Source organism: Sitophilus oryzae, unplaced genomic scaffold (assembly GCF_002938485.1).
Source record: "Sitophilus oryzae breed Bouriz unplaced genomic scaffold, Soryzae_2.0 scaffold_1368_pilon_pilon, whole genome shotgun sequence".
In the NCBI taxonomy this organism is placed as follows: domain Eukaryota; kingdom Metazoa; phylum Arthropoda; class Insecta; order Coleoptera; family Curculionidae; genus Sitophilus; species Sitophilus oryzae.
The window spans coordinates 1296826-1313117 of NW_022146024.1; the positions used below are offsets into that span (position 1 = coordinate 1296826).

A 16292-nucleotide genomic window follows, 5' to 3' on the forward strand; every position below is an offset into this window, starting at 1 on the left:
AAAAATCTAATCGTTTAGCTACAATATTCCGTGTCGTATGTGGTGAACAACCCTGTATAACTTTCTTATTTTTTTAGATAAAAAAAACGAGATTTTGTACATTACTCAGTGAGCATTTTATTCCTTTAAGGGAAATGTGTTCTAGGTCACGTCGTTGTTACGTTACCAGGCCCTTTTTGTGCCTGATAAGAAGAAATAAAATGAAGATATGTATCTGTTCTCTAATGTTCCCTCAATGTGACAAAACTTTGCTCACTGGGTAGTATATAACATAAATTAGAACTGATTGAAGTATTCAATTGTTTTTGGTCACTTCCTGTTTCACCGGAAATAACTAGAACTTTTGATTTTTGAATGGCACCCCCGGTATATTTTTACTTTATTCCATAGGAAATGACACTCTGAATAGAATTACATATCATATGTTAACTTTTGACATTTTTACTTAAAACATATTGTATTTTAAATTTCAATCTAGATTGCCATGACTGTGTTAAAAACAATAATTTTTAATCAAAGAGCTCTGAAAAAATATATTTCATCGTCTAATATTTTTCGTGTCTTGTGTCATTAGCATATTTGGAAAAAGCCTTTTTTTACGAATAATTTGGTACCACACACTTGGTATTTCGAGTCAAATTGTCGTTATGTTTTTTTTTTCGTTATTGCATGTTACAATTCCAAATAAACCATATGCGAAAATGTCAAAAGTTGACATATGATATGTCATTCCATTCAGAGCATCATTTTCTATCGAAGAAAGTAAAAAAATACCAAGGGTGTTATTTAAAAATCAAAAGTTGTAGTCATTTCCGGTGAAACAGGAAGTGACCAAAAACAATTAAATACGTCAATCAATCCTAATTTATGTCATATACTAACATACCAAATCTCGTTTTTTTCTCTGAAAAAATAAAAAACTTATAGAGGTGTACCCACTTTTGAGACGCACCCGGTATATTTTTGAGAACCTCATAGCAAGCCAGCTTATATGATTTATAATTATACAGAGTGTTCCATTTGAGAAAACATAACTTTAGTTCATATCTTCAAAAATACGCTACTCAAAACAATTATCGCCATATTTGAATAAAAGTAATAATTATTACATTTCAACCCAAATTTTGTTTTTTATTTTATTTATCTCGAGGTATGAAAGTGCTATCCTCATATTTTAGTTTACTTCTTCAGTTGATATGTTACCTACCATACATTTTTTTAACTCTAATAAAAAAGCTCAACGTCTTGCAAAACCCGACAAATCAGCTTTAAAAGAAAAAGGATCTCCAACTCAAACCGAGATAGGAAACCTGCTAACATTTCAATCACTGTCTACTAATCAATCGAACCTTTGATTCGAGGCATTTTCTGGAAGACGCTCCGGGAGAAGTAGACGTTCGAATCGTGCTTGACAAAGTGTGATTGATAGAAATCGATTGCTTCGAGGACGTCGGAGATAGAAGTTCAAACTTGAAAGACGCATTTGTTTGAAACAACTTTTTTAAAGACTATTTTTAAATGGATTGTTTGAGAGTGTTATTGTAAGTGATAATTAAGTATATAAAAAAAGAGAGTATTTTTTAATATTTTAATAATACATACGATTTTTTTTGTAATAGTTTTAAGGAAACTCAAAAAAAAATTCTTAGAAATAAAAACGTAGATCAAAATGTTCGAGGAGCAATAATCAATTTTTATTTCGATACTAGAAGCTAGATAAGGACAGATCAGGAACGGGTTCGACAGAGAGGTCTCTCAACAGAAGGGGTTCGACAGAGAGGTCTCTTAGGCCCATTTTTTAAATCTAGTAATGGATAACGTCTACAAACTTCTTATAGGGTACACAAATATGTAACCTGTGTCACTGACTGCTTTTGATAATGACATCAAAACATATTTGCCAGGAACGAAACAAAACTTGAAAGGAAACTTGCCAAGAAATTGAATTGAGTGGGAGCAACAAAAAAAATGATTAGGGCCAAGACAGATGCAAAGGTCAATATTGAGATAGATGTTGAAAATAGATCAGGCAGTCTTTTTTCAAATATTTGGGTGTCTATATCAAAAGTCAGAGATATCAAAACCAAGAGAAGCACACCATAGCAAAGAAAAATACCATAGCATAAAGAATACTTATTTTGGTAAAAAAGACGTATCTCGGTATCCGTGAAGACTATAATCAGCGTCTTTAATTCAGTAAAGGTACCTATATTAAGATGTGAGAGATAGGACTCCATCAAGAAGCAAGAAAGGCATAAGTACCGGGTGTCCCACTAAAGATAGCTCTCGGCTGTATCCCGGAAAGTATTAGTCGTAGGGCTTACGGAAAAAAAAATATTTATAACTAAAGGGGCTATGGGAAATTGCTGGAAATTATTTTCAAGATTGTAAAACGGCCGCTAGGTGGCGCAACTGCTATGGAAAATAAGGAAATAGATTTTTTACAGAATTTTGCCTAGATAATGTGTACTATAAATAATAGCTTCATAATCTTCAGTAAATTTTGGACTTTTTTTGTTAGAACCATTTTACCCTATCTGCTAAAATAAAGTGGAGGGGGAAGGTTAGATCTATCTTTATTTAAATGTTAATAACTCCGGACTGGATGATCAGAATCCAGCAAACGAGGGTTTCGTTTAAAAGAGCGTTTCTTACTCTATATTGTAGCATATAAACAATAATGATAAGCTTTTGAACGTAGACGCTAGGGGGCGTTGTCTTACAATTTAACAAACATTGCACGTTTTTTCAAAAAAATTAAATGCAATAGTATATGTAATTTTAGCTAAAAAAATAAGCCTGTGTTATTTTAGCTGATAGTAAAGAGTAATAAAAGCTTAAAAGTCAGCGAAAACCGCATCTTGATATCTTCTTTCAAACCGAAGATATTAGCAAAATTATAATAAATACCAAAAAATAAGCCCTTAATTACCTTATTTTTTACAATACAGTATCAGTAGCCCTCTTGATTATGCCTTATTCTAACAAAAAAATAAGTTTATTTTAAAATCGACGAAATACCAGAATACCATAATACCAGATGTATTAATATCTAATAATTAAGATATTAATAATAGTGAACAAGAAACGATGATTCAGTGAAGTCATGGTAGGCTTTGGAAAAAAGTTGCTTTTCGCCTAATAGTATAAACGTCAAATTGTTATTAGATCACCATTTTGATAGTCGTAGTTTATTGCCTTTATTATTTGAAGTAGTTGAAGTTGTTGTAATTTTGAAAAAGCAATCAAAAGATAAAAAACGCTGCTAAGACTATCAAAATGTTGATCTAATAACTATTTGACGTTTATACTATTACGTCAAAAGCAACTTTTTTCCAAAGCCTACCATGACTTCACTGAATCGTCGTTTCTTGTTCACTATTATTAATATCTTAATAATTATTAGATATTAATACATCTGATATTATGATATTCTTGTATATCGTCGATTTTAAAACAAACTAACTGTTTCTATCTTATTTTTAGGTTAGAATGAGCATAATCAAGAGGGCTACTGATACCGTGTTGTAAAAATAATGTAATTAAGGGATTATTTTTTGGTATTTATTATAATTTTGCTAATATCTTTGGTTTGAAAGAAGATATCAAGATGCGGTTTTCGCTGACTTTTTAAGCTTTTACTACTCTTTACTATCAGCTAAAATTACATATACTATTGCGTTTATTTTTTTTTTTGAAAAAACGCGCAATGTTTGTTGAATTGTAAGACAACGCCCCCTAGCGTCTACGTTCAAAAGCTTATTATTATTGTTTATATGCTACAATATAGAGTAAGAAACGCTCTTTTAAAAGAGCACTCGTTTGTTGGATTCTGATCATCCAGTCCAGAGTTATTAATATTCAAATAAAAACAGATCTAACCTTCCCCCACCACTTTATTTTGGTAGATAGGGGAAAATGGCTCTAACAAAAAATATTCAAAATTTACTGAAGATTATGAAGCTGTTACTTATAGTACACCTTATCTAGGCAAAATTATGTAAAAACTCCATTATTATTCTTATTTTTTGTTGCAGTTGCGCCCCCTAGCGGTCGTTCTACAAACTTGAAAATAATTTCCAGCAATTTCCCATGGTCAATTTAGTTATAAATATTTTTTTCCGCAAGCTCTACAACTAATACTTTCCGAGATACAGCCGAGAGCTATTCTTATATATATATATATATATATATAGTGGGCCACCCGTACATATTCAAAAAGCTTTAGGATCAATCTGGCTTTGCTTTTAATTAATAAAACAATATAATGTAACGTCTCATAAACAAATATTTATATGTTATTATACTATAAACATATTTAAAATTTTAACGGCTAAAATTATAAAATAACGATCAATAACCAAACCAAAAAAAAAATATTTTTTATACAACTTGTTATACTCATAAGGAGGTAAGATTACAGGGATCACAAATTGGTAAAACATAAAAATTTAAGGGGAAAATATTTTAACTATGGAATGATTAAATGAATATGGTTGGCAACTGATGGTGTACAATATAGAATGAGTAAGAGGGGGGTTATCACTGCGATCTATTGTGTCCCCCTTTCTTGAGTTACATAGGTTAGTTTTCTATAGGGGTCTTCCTGTTGTAGGGGTGACAGGGTATTTCCCATCTGACAACAGATGTTCATCCTCAGAGGAGTGGGCATCTACCTCCTACGAGGGTATACAGTCGGGGAGTCTCCGGCTGAGGTACCCGCGAGGTTGAGGCTGGAGAATCTGTTTCCATTTTCCCCACCTCTTTAACTTGGTCTCTCCTTAGACCTGATACCGGTGTTGTCTCGAGTCTATAATAGAGGATATTTCCCTCTTTCTCTATTGCCTCCTTGGATTTGAGGTCAATTACACCGCAAAGGTTAGTAGGTTCATTTCTAAAGAGCCCCACATCCCGCATGTAGAAGTAAGGGAGAGATGCTCCTAAGACCGAGCTAAAATGCAAGAAGGGATTCCCCCTAACACCTGACCAGGAGCTTTTTCCACCAACGACAAAGTCTTGCATCTCCTACAGGAAGTATCTGATGATATCTGGTATATACCGTATGATCGAGAAAAAACGGCGTCAAAGGCGGCTGGGGAATAACTATCGATGCTATTTTTGACGAGGTCGAACTCTGCTCAAAGTTAATTAACTTTATTTTGATTTTTTTAGTTAATTAAAATTCTTCTTCTTTTCACTTTAAAGATCTTCAAAAAAATTAAATTTTAATTAAATTGAATACTAAATGTAGAAAATCTAGAAGACAATAGTAAGTTTCCGGATACAGAAATCTATATCCAAAAAATATTTTTTTCTGATAATTTGAACTATACCAGTTTTAATTAATAAAAAATCTATATTAGGTAAATCCAGTAAATCGTAATTAATACTAAATGCCTCTTTAAAAGTAAAGAAGAGAAAAATCAAAAAGGCTCTAACCCATGGTACAAAGAAAACAAGGTATGATCGATAGCGGCTCCAATTTCGTTAAGTTTGCGCATACCACCTGTGACGTCATACGCCATACAAAAAAATATCCATATTGTCCAATTGCCACTAATAAAAAAAAGACCTAAAATAGGGAAGAATTAGGACATAACCCCAAAAGTTATGTCAAATCATCGAGCTTGACATTTGAAAAATTATTTTCACGTTTATTGTGTCATCTGTTTGACAATTTGAAATTGGCGCGCGGTGATTGCCGACCAATGGTGCCGTTTATCATCTGTGACGTATCACCAACCTGCGCAATATCATACCTTGTATTCTTTGTATCATGGCTCTAACCTAACAATCGCCCGTCCCAGTTCCAGGTTCCAGGCATTTCGATAACTCTTAGAGTTAACAAAAATCAGATTATTCTACTGTTAAAATGTATGGATTATCCTTTTGTAATTGTCTAATACAGACTAGACCCTTCAGATTTAGTAAAACTGTAACTGTAAACCAGTTATCAACAAGGTTAATTGTAGGCCTTTAAATTTTGCTTAATATGGTCATATTTTGTAATATTCAACTCATAATTGTTGATACTTCTGGTGGATGATGTTCAATTTTATACATGTATAAAATATAAACACACTAAATTGAAGTACTAGAAACGGTAAGGTGGGATATTTTTACGAATCTGTATTATTACTTTTTACTTATAGAATATCTACAGCTGTGTATAACCTCTAAGAAACAAATTAAATGAACAAAACTATGTCCAAGAAATCGTCTATTGTAGAGAGAGGATTTAAGGAAAACAACAAAATGTTTGTACAATTTGTTTTTGAATTTCTTCTAGGTTTCTGCATCTTCGGTCAGTGAAAGTAGAAATATCATCAGCAGTTTTTCAGTCCATAAGATTCAACATTTAAAAATACAGGGATACTTAATCATTAATTAATCTTAATTATTCTTTTTGAGATATAGGCACTATAGGCAGCAAAATATTAGCCTTATAATCCCGGAAGCTGTGGCCAATAAATTAAATGATAAATAATTGTAAATTGTTTATACATATATAAATCACTTGTTTTAAAATAAAAAATTGGCATTTTAAATTTTATATTGTATTTATTTATTAAATGATAAAATTAAAATATTTATATACTACATGATCTAACACTGTAAGTCTTAGTTTCTTTGGTTTGGTTTACTGTTTGCCGAGTACTATGGGTATAGTTCATTAAATTAATAGATTCTTTTCTTATGATTGACATATGCATATTAATTGTTTTCTTAAGTTATGTTACAATGAAACTCACTTTATAAACAGTATAATATAGGTATTTATTTTCTTTCGAATGGTATTACAAAATATGTTTTACTGTGAACCCTACTAATTAATATACTATGCCTGGTTCAAGAGTCTAAATCTGTACTTATTACATTATCATTTAATTTAATAACAAACCTAAAATATTTGTCTGCGACTTACTAAAAAAAACAATTATGATTTTCGAAAGTGATTAATACAGCTTTTTGTAAAATTATACATTACTTCTTGATGTATGTATTATATTAATTCATTTATTTACTTAAATTGTTCCAATGTGTATATTATTTCCTACAATCTACCAGTAGTTACGTTAAAAGTTAAGTATGTAAATAAATGACTTAGGAGCCTAAAATTATTGAGATATATCATAACGTAATATATAAGTAAATAAAATTGACAATACACCAATAAAATATTTTAGCAATAACCATTGATTCCTGCATGGAACTTTGTGATTACAGCATCACCAATTTTGTTTTCATTAAATCCTCTATGCAATAGAGTATTTCTTGGACACAGTTTTGTTCATTTAATTAATATGCTTCTTGGAAAACAGAAACTTGGGCATACACAGGAACAGATACTCTATAAGTAAAGAATTAATAATACAGGGATTTCGTAAAAATTACTGTCTCACCTTATTGTTTCTAGTACTTCAATTTGGTTTGTTTATAATTTACATATGTATAAATTGAATATAATCCACCAGAAGTATCAACAATTATGAGTTGAATATTGTAAAATATGACCATATTCAGCAAAATTTAAAAGCCTACAATTAATTTTGTCGATAAACACGATACTTTTTTCATCGACTAACGGATTATTTACTGGTATTAAACACACATTTTTATTTACAGCTACAATCAATGCAATATTAGTAAATCTGAACGGTCGAGTGTGTATGAAACAATAATAAAAGGCTAATCCGTACATTTTAACAGCACAATAATCAAAAATTTTGTCTAAATGTCTCGGTCGGAGGGGTCGGGGGCTTGTCGGACGACGAGATTTAGTTAGGTTAGAGTCTTACTGGCCTTACTCTTCTTTATTTTGAAAAAGGCGTTTACTGCATTGAGGATGATTTAATATCGATTTTTTATTGAGTAGAACTGGGGGTGCAGATCAGGAAACATTTGAAACAACATTTTTGGGAAATAGATATGTGTATCTGGAAACTTTCTATTCTTTTCTGGTTTTCCTATATAAGGTATTAATTTTTGACAAATTTTATGTCAGTTCTCAGTAACTGACGTCTAGAGTTCTAACTCGTCAAAAATAGCATCGATAGTCATTCCCCAGCCGCCTTTGACGCCGTTTTTTCTCGATCATACGGTATAATTTGTATTTACTCACACATTTAGCCTTTTGAAAATCCATCTTCAAAATATGTTTTGATGCCAATTTTCTAAAAACCTAAAATATTTTCAAAATATGTATAAGATAGGTTCAGTTATCTTACACCAGAAAAATAGAAATGACCTCAATACATCCAAACACTTTATTTCAAACTGTGGACGCAGCTGATTCAATCATATTTTAATATTTTTTTTTTAGAGAATATAGGAGTTTAATATAAAGAAAAAATATTTCTAAAGAATAAATTGTTCTTTTGCTTATTGGGCTAGAGTTTAAAAAAAATCAGAATAGTTATTTAGCCATATTAAAATGTCCTGTGATGAAAACTAAATACATTAGATTTAACTAAACTCATCAACTTTAATCCATCTGAATTTTATAATGGTTAAATAATCATATTGATAATTTTATGTAAAATTAATTAGTATAAATTGAAGTTAATATAAACTATACTCGTATAATGCGTATTTATATAAATATCGTATAAAATAATGTATTCTCCAAAATTCTACTGAACTAAAAGTAGATTCTTCATCTAAATGTTATTGAACCTATAATGAAATTAAAGATTCAGTGTCTTTATATTCGTGCCTCGGTCTATTTTGCAGGATCAACCACTGTTATTTCTTGACAGATTGATGCATTCCTAACCGAACTCAGTCCCATAATGCGTGAATAATCTAAACCATAATGCTGTAGAATATATTCATTACTTCGTATTAGCCTTCCAAGTTCATTTGTAACCCTCCTAGGGTAGCAACTTCATCGTATAGTTGCCGTCAATCCTCGCACCCTTAATCCGTCGCTTGGGATTAGCGTCTTAATTTTTAGACGGTGGCAGGGATAGAAAGCTATTTGTAGACTGTCTAAGGGTGGCTGTTTGTGGGCAGGTTTGAAAGTTTGTCGGTGGTGAGGTCCAATATGACGATAGTCTACACTACTTTTTTTGTTGGCTGATATTAAATTTTGAGGACCTGTTATTAAATTTTGATAACTCTGTTAAAGATAATTAATTTTAAGGAGAATTATATTTATCAGCCTCCGTGAGAAAATAGTACGAACGAATTTATTGTTATAAATTTATCTTCCCTAGGTGAGCTGTTGGTTATCTCACAAATGGCAGATCATAGGTACTTCAATATAAACACAATATAGACTAAGACTTAGTTCCTTTTGTCTTGGTCTGGAAGTCTAATAGGTTGTCTTGAGTCTTGCTTTAAAAAACTATGGTTTTCATGAGAGTAGCGCTATTAGCGGCACCATTACTACTGCTTGATAGAGGTGTGTAGTTCGTGAACGAACTAGTTCCAATGAACTATACCGACCCCGGAATGAAAGGAACTAGTTCCTAGTTTCTCAAAGAATTAGTTCCATAGCCCGATGGTAGGCAGAAGTGGGGAGTGCCAGCCGTACATTATCGGATCCGGACCTAGAGGAACTAAACTAAAAAAAATAGTTCACATACGTACGGATCGGGCCAGCGCGATCGATGCTAGGCAGGAGTGGGGAGTGCCAGCCGTATGCCGTATGTTATCGGATCCGGACCTAAAGGAACTAGAGGAACTAAATAAAAGACTGGTTTACGTAAGGATCAGCCAGCGCGATTGATGCTAGGCAGGCGTGGGGAGTGCCGTTATCGGATCCGGACATAGAGAAACTATTTACTGACTCATTTACGGGAATCTATTCATTCGGCAGATCCGAGATATAATACAAAGCGACGACGATGGATTCGGCCTTGTCTATTTCCACAGCCGGCGCAGCGTAATCACCACAGAAAATTGTCGTGGATGTTGTTTTTGATTTTTAGTTTGTTTTTTAAATATTTTATAGGAATGTTTCACTTTAGGTCCCTAAAATTAAGAAATATCTTATAAAACGAAGTATATCGTTATATCTCCGTACATTATAAAAATTATACAGATCATACTGTGAATAGTTCTGACTGACAATGAAACGCATTAGCAAGCAAGGGGGATGTCAATGTTAGTCGGGAACTATTGTGAACTAAAGACCTAGTTCAAGGAACTATTCTTCTAGAGGAACTAGAACTAAGGAACTAGTTCCTCCCAAGGAACTAGAATTCCCACCTCTACTGCTTGATAGGGCCAGTGTATCCTTTTGATCGGACATGGTCTGGTCACTATCTGTATCATCAGACTCCAGGACATATTCTTCTTGCACATCCTCAATAGCACTACCGTTATCTTTGCACGATCGTTATATCATTGCAACAAAATTTCCTCGTAATTTTTGTCATAAATATGTATGGCTTTTGATGTACTTCGTAAATCATTTTAGAGAAAATTTAAGTAATAAAAAGTGTAGGAAAAACGACAATTTACCACTCTGGAAAAATTGAAATATTATTTATACCGTATGATCGAATAAAAACGGCGTCTGCTATGGCTATGAAATGAAGATCGCTGTCATTTTACATGTAAAATTATATCGGAAATGTCATCGATCGTCATTTCCAAGCCTTGTTACCATTATAATAATTGAGTCTGGCAGACTCCTTTCGAGATTTAAACTGCGATATCACCACTGTAACCAATTTAATGACACTGTCCAGCAACTGGCAAACACATTTTGATTCGCCTTAAAGGTAGATGGTGAATGGTAGGGATTAAACGAGGAATGTGCGAAAAATTGTAAGAATAATTTTGGCAGGAGTCTCTTAGACTCCAGTGTAGTATTTAAGGGTTAATAAATAATGATAATTAATTGAAAAAATTGCAAATTGCCGGTTGTAAGTTCATTTCGCTTTAAAAAATTAACCAAGGCATGTACTGATATGAGCCAAAAAACAAAATGTTCAGGAGTAATGATTATGAACAAAAAATAATGTTTAAGAAAAATTTACTCGCAAAATTATTGCACAGGGTATTTTAAATTTAAGGTAAAAGACAACCCATTTGAATTTACCAATTAAAGTAGATATATCTACAGGGTCCGGCAATAATGCGTCGGGCATCTGTAGCTCCTAGTATAAAACACTTGGAAATTTTGTTTAAGTGCTAACCTAAAGTATGTACTAGGATGTATTTCAGGAAAATATTTTAACTTCTACAGGGTGGCTTAAAAAAGTGCGAGTGGGTAGGGATGATTTTTTTAAATGGAACACCCTGTATATTATTGCATTTTTGACTTCCTTTCAGTTCACTTACATAATCCTATCACTTTACATAAGCCTAAGATATGAGTTGATAAATTTTGATAGTTTCTGAGATATTAATAAGCAAATAAAAATATATATATTTTCAGGTTTTTTTTAAAAAAAATTAATGATTATATATTTTTCAGCCTTTCTTAAAAAAGTTATTAAAAACACAAGAACTGTCCTGAAATCAAAACTATATTATGTATTTACGTTAGATGGTCTGTACTTACTTTGCTATAAATATCGTAATCTTAAATCATACAGGATGTTCAAAATTCTACGCCAAACTTTCTAAAATATAAAATAAATTTTCTTTGGCTTTTTTTGAATTTAACAACTTGTATATTATTTTTTTAATAAATGGAGAGTTAAAAAATGAATATTTTTTGTATTTAGAGTAGGTATTTCAAAATTTTTGACGGTATCGCAGATATTTGCAGTTTTATATTTCATATGGCATTTTCCATAGTAAACTTTTATCAAAGCCACTCAATGATTTTTCTCTCGTATTTTATGTTGAAAAAAAAATAATACTGCGAATATCTGCGAAGCCGTTAAAATTTTGAAATACTCTAAATACAAAACTGTTCATTTTTTAATTCTCCATCTATTAAAAGAATAATATACAAGGTTTTCCATTTAAAAACATGAAGAACAAATTATTTTATATTTTAGAAATTTTCGCGTTGAATTTTGAACACCCTGTATGATTTAAGATTACGATATTTACAGCAAAGTACAGACCATCAAAAGTAAACACCTAATATAGTCTTGAGGTCAGGACAGTTCTTGTATTTTTTAAAAAAAAATGCTGATTTTTTTTTTATAGAAATTAATATCTCTGCAACTATCAAAAATTATTTTAAAATATCTTAAATTTATGTTTAAGTCGTCAGAAAGAAAGCCAAAAATGTAATAATTAGTAGTGGGAACTATCGAATGAATACTATCGAAACATTCGATAGTTGCAATTCATTCGAATAATTCGATAGTTAGTAAGAAAACATTCGTTAAAAACTATTCGAATAAAAATTATCGAATAGATCCGTCATCTGCCTTTAAACATTGTATTCTAGTAATTCGGCAGCAAAAACCATTCATTTATGAAATTCATTTATTCGTCAGGATCGATTATAACAAAATATTAACTGAATTTTAGTTGTCGCCCGGCGACGTAGGTTTCTTTCCGAGAAACCCGACAGCGGTCGGTGGCAATGATATGAAAGAAGCCGGCATATTTGATTTTTTGCGGAGTCAGATAAAGATAAGGACACATTATTTTTTTTATTGAGGTGCTAGTATTTACACAGAAAATACATAATGAAGGGCGCTGTTGCCATATTTTGGTATTAGTTGATATTAGCAAAGAATATTATTGTTTGGCTTTAGTTAGTTAGGGATAGTATGTCTATATATTCTGCATTTTTTTTATTAATATTCTGTTGTTACACTGCAATAATACTTGTTATTTTGGATGTAGGAAAATGATTTTAATGTTTTTAAGCAAAGACTGGTTTAATAAATAATAATAACAGTAATAATTTGTTATACCTATTAACAACAAAATTTAAAATCATTTAATATAAACATTATTTTAAGTAGTAGCAAAATATAAACAACAAATTAGATGTCAAAATTATTTATATTAGATCCTATTTAAATATTTAAAAATAATATAGTCTCTAAATTTTTTGGTAACGTTGGTTTATTAAAGAATAATAATTACAGAACTAATTTGTTATATTAACAACAAATGTTAAAATCATGAAATATAAACATTTATTAATTTTCTAAGCATGCAATGTAATGGAAGGAAAATATAAATAAAAAATTAGAAATCAAAATTATTTATATTAGGTGCTTTATATTAATATTTAAAAATTATATTTACTTTTACTGGCATTTACTTTAAGAAATAAATGCAATATTTCTTCGCAAAAAACTACATGTAAGAGAATTAGCATAAACAAAATACAAACATTGTTAACCTTTTTTTTAAATTGACACGTGTAAAACTTTCATTTTAATTTTCTCACCCCATAGTTTCAGTTCGATAACCATTACCACATTACTTAAATATGATTATTAAGTTCAACAAATTCATATTATTAAAACATCTAAAATACAAATATGTATTTTTAAAATTAATTGTAAGTTCATCTCATCTCTCTTAAAAATTGCTACTTCTCAAAATTTCCCATTAAAAAATAGACCATATACCATATAAAATTAAATAATTGAAAGATCGGACTACGGAAAACCACACAAATTTTCGGAAAAATTTTGACCACCCGCACATGCACACAATCTTCAATAAATAAAATTAAAAAAAACTACTATTTTAGTATTTTAAATATTTTAATAAACGCAAGAATAGCACAGTATTTATACGGCGAAGTTATAAAAATTTGGAAGAACTAATAATGCACTGACGCACACAAAAATCAAACGAATACTAAATTTCATTTACCAAAAGCATTCGATAGTCGTGGCTCAACGATAACCATTTAGTCGTACGGCGAGGTTGTCACATATGCTTTAGTATACAAATGAATGAATATTCGAATAAAACCATTCGATAGTCTAATTCATTCGATAGTTCCCATCGCTAGTAATAATATACAGGTTGTTCCATTAAAAAAAAACATCCTGCTCCACTCGCACTTTTTTGAGTCACCCTGTAGAGGTTAAATTATTTTCCTGAAATACATTGCTAAGTTTTTTATTTTAGGAGCTTCGGAAGATTTCTTCTAGTGTTGCTGTAAACATCTTTGGGGATATTGCGTCTCCCTGTCGTACTCCTTTGCTAGTTGGGAACTCTGGGGTTGTTGTAGAGTGTATATATATATATCATTACTCTTACTCTGGTTTCTTTGTATATGTTTGAGAGAAAGAAATATTGACAAAAATCTGTCGGATTAGCTATCTTATATAGACTTAAAACTTGCCTGCCATTTAAGACATTTCAACTGTTCAACGCACGCGACACCGAACTATCATCGATAAAAAAGTGCAAACAACGGCCAATAAGCGGGGAATTCGACAGGAAAGCCGCTTAGATCCCGGCACTCAAGTCGCTTTTAGCATTCGCTACCGATAGGAAGGTATCCGACTTGCCAAGGCGATAGAATACGTGGCGCGGGCGGCATCGGCACTTCGCGCGCTCTCTAATGAAATATTCACCGGCTATTGTTCGGCCGATAAATGATAGTCATCGGTGCCGAACATTCCCCTGGCCCGGAGACAAAGGACGGGATACCGGATGGCCGGGATTTACGGGGAACGAGGCAGAGAGAGAGCGACGACAGGAGAATCGGGATAAAATAAACGCCGGCTACCGAAAGTACAATGCGGATCGTGACATCGTGTGCTATACAGGTACATTTTTTTAATTGGGGGGGATACAATTTACACAAGCCCAAGAAATTCGATTTACTTACTAAATAATATTGATTCTACATCAGAATATTTTTAATCTTAGATTAAAAATATTCTTAGAGGGCTTATGATCAAGAAAAATCACAGATCTTCCTGGGTCTGAGTAAGAACAATCTTCGGATTGTCACGGGGTTTTTAACAGGACACTGTCTCCTCAATGAACACCTCAGTAAATTGAAACTAAGAAGAAACGGCGAATGCAGATTCTATGGGGAAGATGGTGAAACACCAGTACACCTCATCACTGAGTGCGCCGAGACGACAACCATTCGTGCCATGAATTTTGGTACGACTGATATTGGAGATGGAGAACTACCCTCTATAAAACCGTCCCAGATACTGGCTTTTGTCAAAGCCCTGGGACTGTATGATGAGTTATGATTCAAGAAAGGGGGACACAATGGATCTGTAAGGTCGAAGTGATTAACCCCCTCCCACTCATTCTAAATTCTAAATTCTAATCTTAGATTTGTTGATTGAGAGAACTTTCTACTTTCTTGTCATACGATCAGCTGAATCTTCTTCTTCTTAGGCCGCCGCCTCCCTTCGGAAGTTGGCGATCCAACTGGCTATGATGGTCCGTGAAGAGGTGCGGTTTCACGGACCATCATAGCAAATTTCAATTGATGTTCTACCGAACCAACAACGCAGATCCTTAAGCCAGGAGTTTTGCCTTCTTCCCACTGATCTTCTGACCTGAATTTTGCCTGCGATGACCAGTCTGAGCACCTCGTATTGATCACCCCTCATGATGCGACCGACTTACTGTAACTTCCTTTCCTTCACTGTTGATAGGAGCTCTTTATCTTTGCCCATCCGCCTGAGTACCTCCTCATTTGTTACTCTATCCATCCAGGATATACGCAGCATACGACGATACAAGTACATCTCAAAAGCGTTAATGGGTTTTCCAATGTCTGATTGAGTGTCCAACTCTCAGAGCCGTAGAGAAATACTGGAAAGATGTAACAACGCAGCATACCTATGCGGAGTTCGACGCTTAGATCTCGGCTGGAGAAGAGGGTTTTCATGGAAGCAAAAGTACGTCTGGCCTGTTCAATCTTAGCTAAAATTTCAGTTTTGGGGTCGCAAGCGTCGTTAACGAGGGCTCCTAGATACTTTATGGACGATACTTGTTCTACTACCTTGTTGTTAATTCTGAGGACAGTCTTTCCCGGTGTTTTGGAAAATACAACAAGTTTAGTTTTGTTAACATTGATGTGTAATCCGTACTGCATGCTATGTTCAACCATGGAGTCCATCATGTTCTGATGGTGAAGAATGTTGCCAGCCAGTACAACCGTATCATCTGCGAAGCGAATATTGTTGATCAGGGTACCATTGATTTTGATACCATCCTCGACGCTCTCTAGTGCCTCACGGAATACCGCCTCGGAGTAGATGTTGTAAAGGAGTGGGGATAATACACACCCCTGCTGAATCTTGGGTCACGTGTATCAGGAATTCGATTCTTTTATGTATGTTTTTGCCTTCCTTGAATATTTAATTTTGTGCAAACGTTACCTTTTGGAAATCGAAGTATATTTTTCCCATTTTTGTTATACA

The 16292-nt window shown here is 32.8% G+C and overlaps 1 long non-coding RNA gene across 1 annotated transcript; it reads right to left on the reverse strand.

Moving 5' to 3' along the window:
- Positions 1 to 6746: 6746 nt before the first annotated feature.
- Positions 6747 to 7441, reverse strand: LOC115875296. Its single transcript, XR_004048993.1, has 3 exons — positions 7404 to 7441; positions 7170 to 7351; positions 6747 to 7112 (listed from the first exon to the last, which is right to left on the reverse strand). It is a non-coding gene; the product is annotated as an uncharacterized LOC115875296 (long non-coding RNA).
- Positions 7442 to 16292: the final 8851 nt, after the last annotated feature.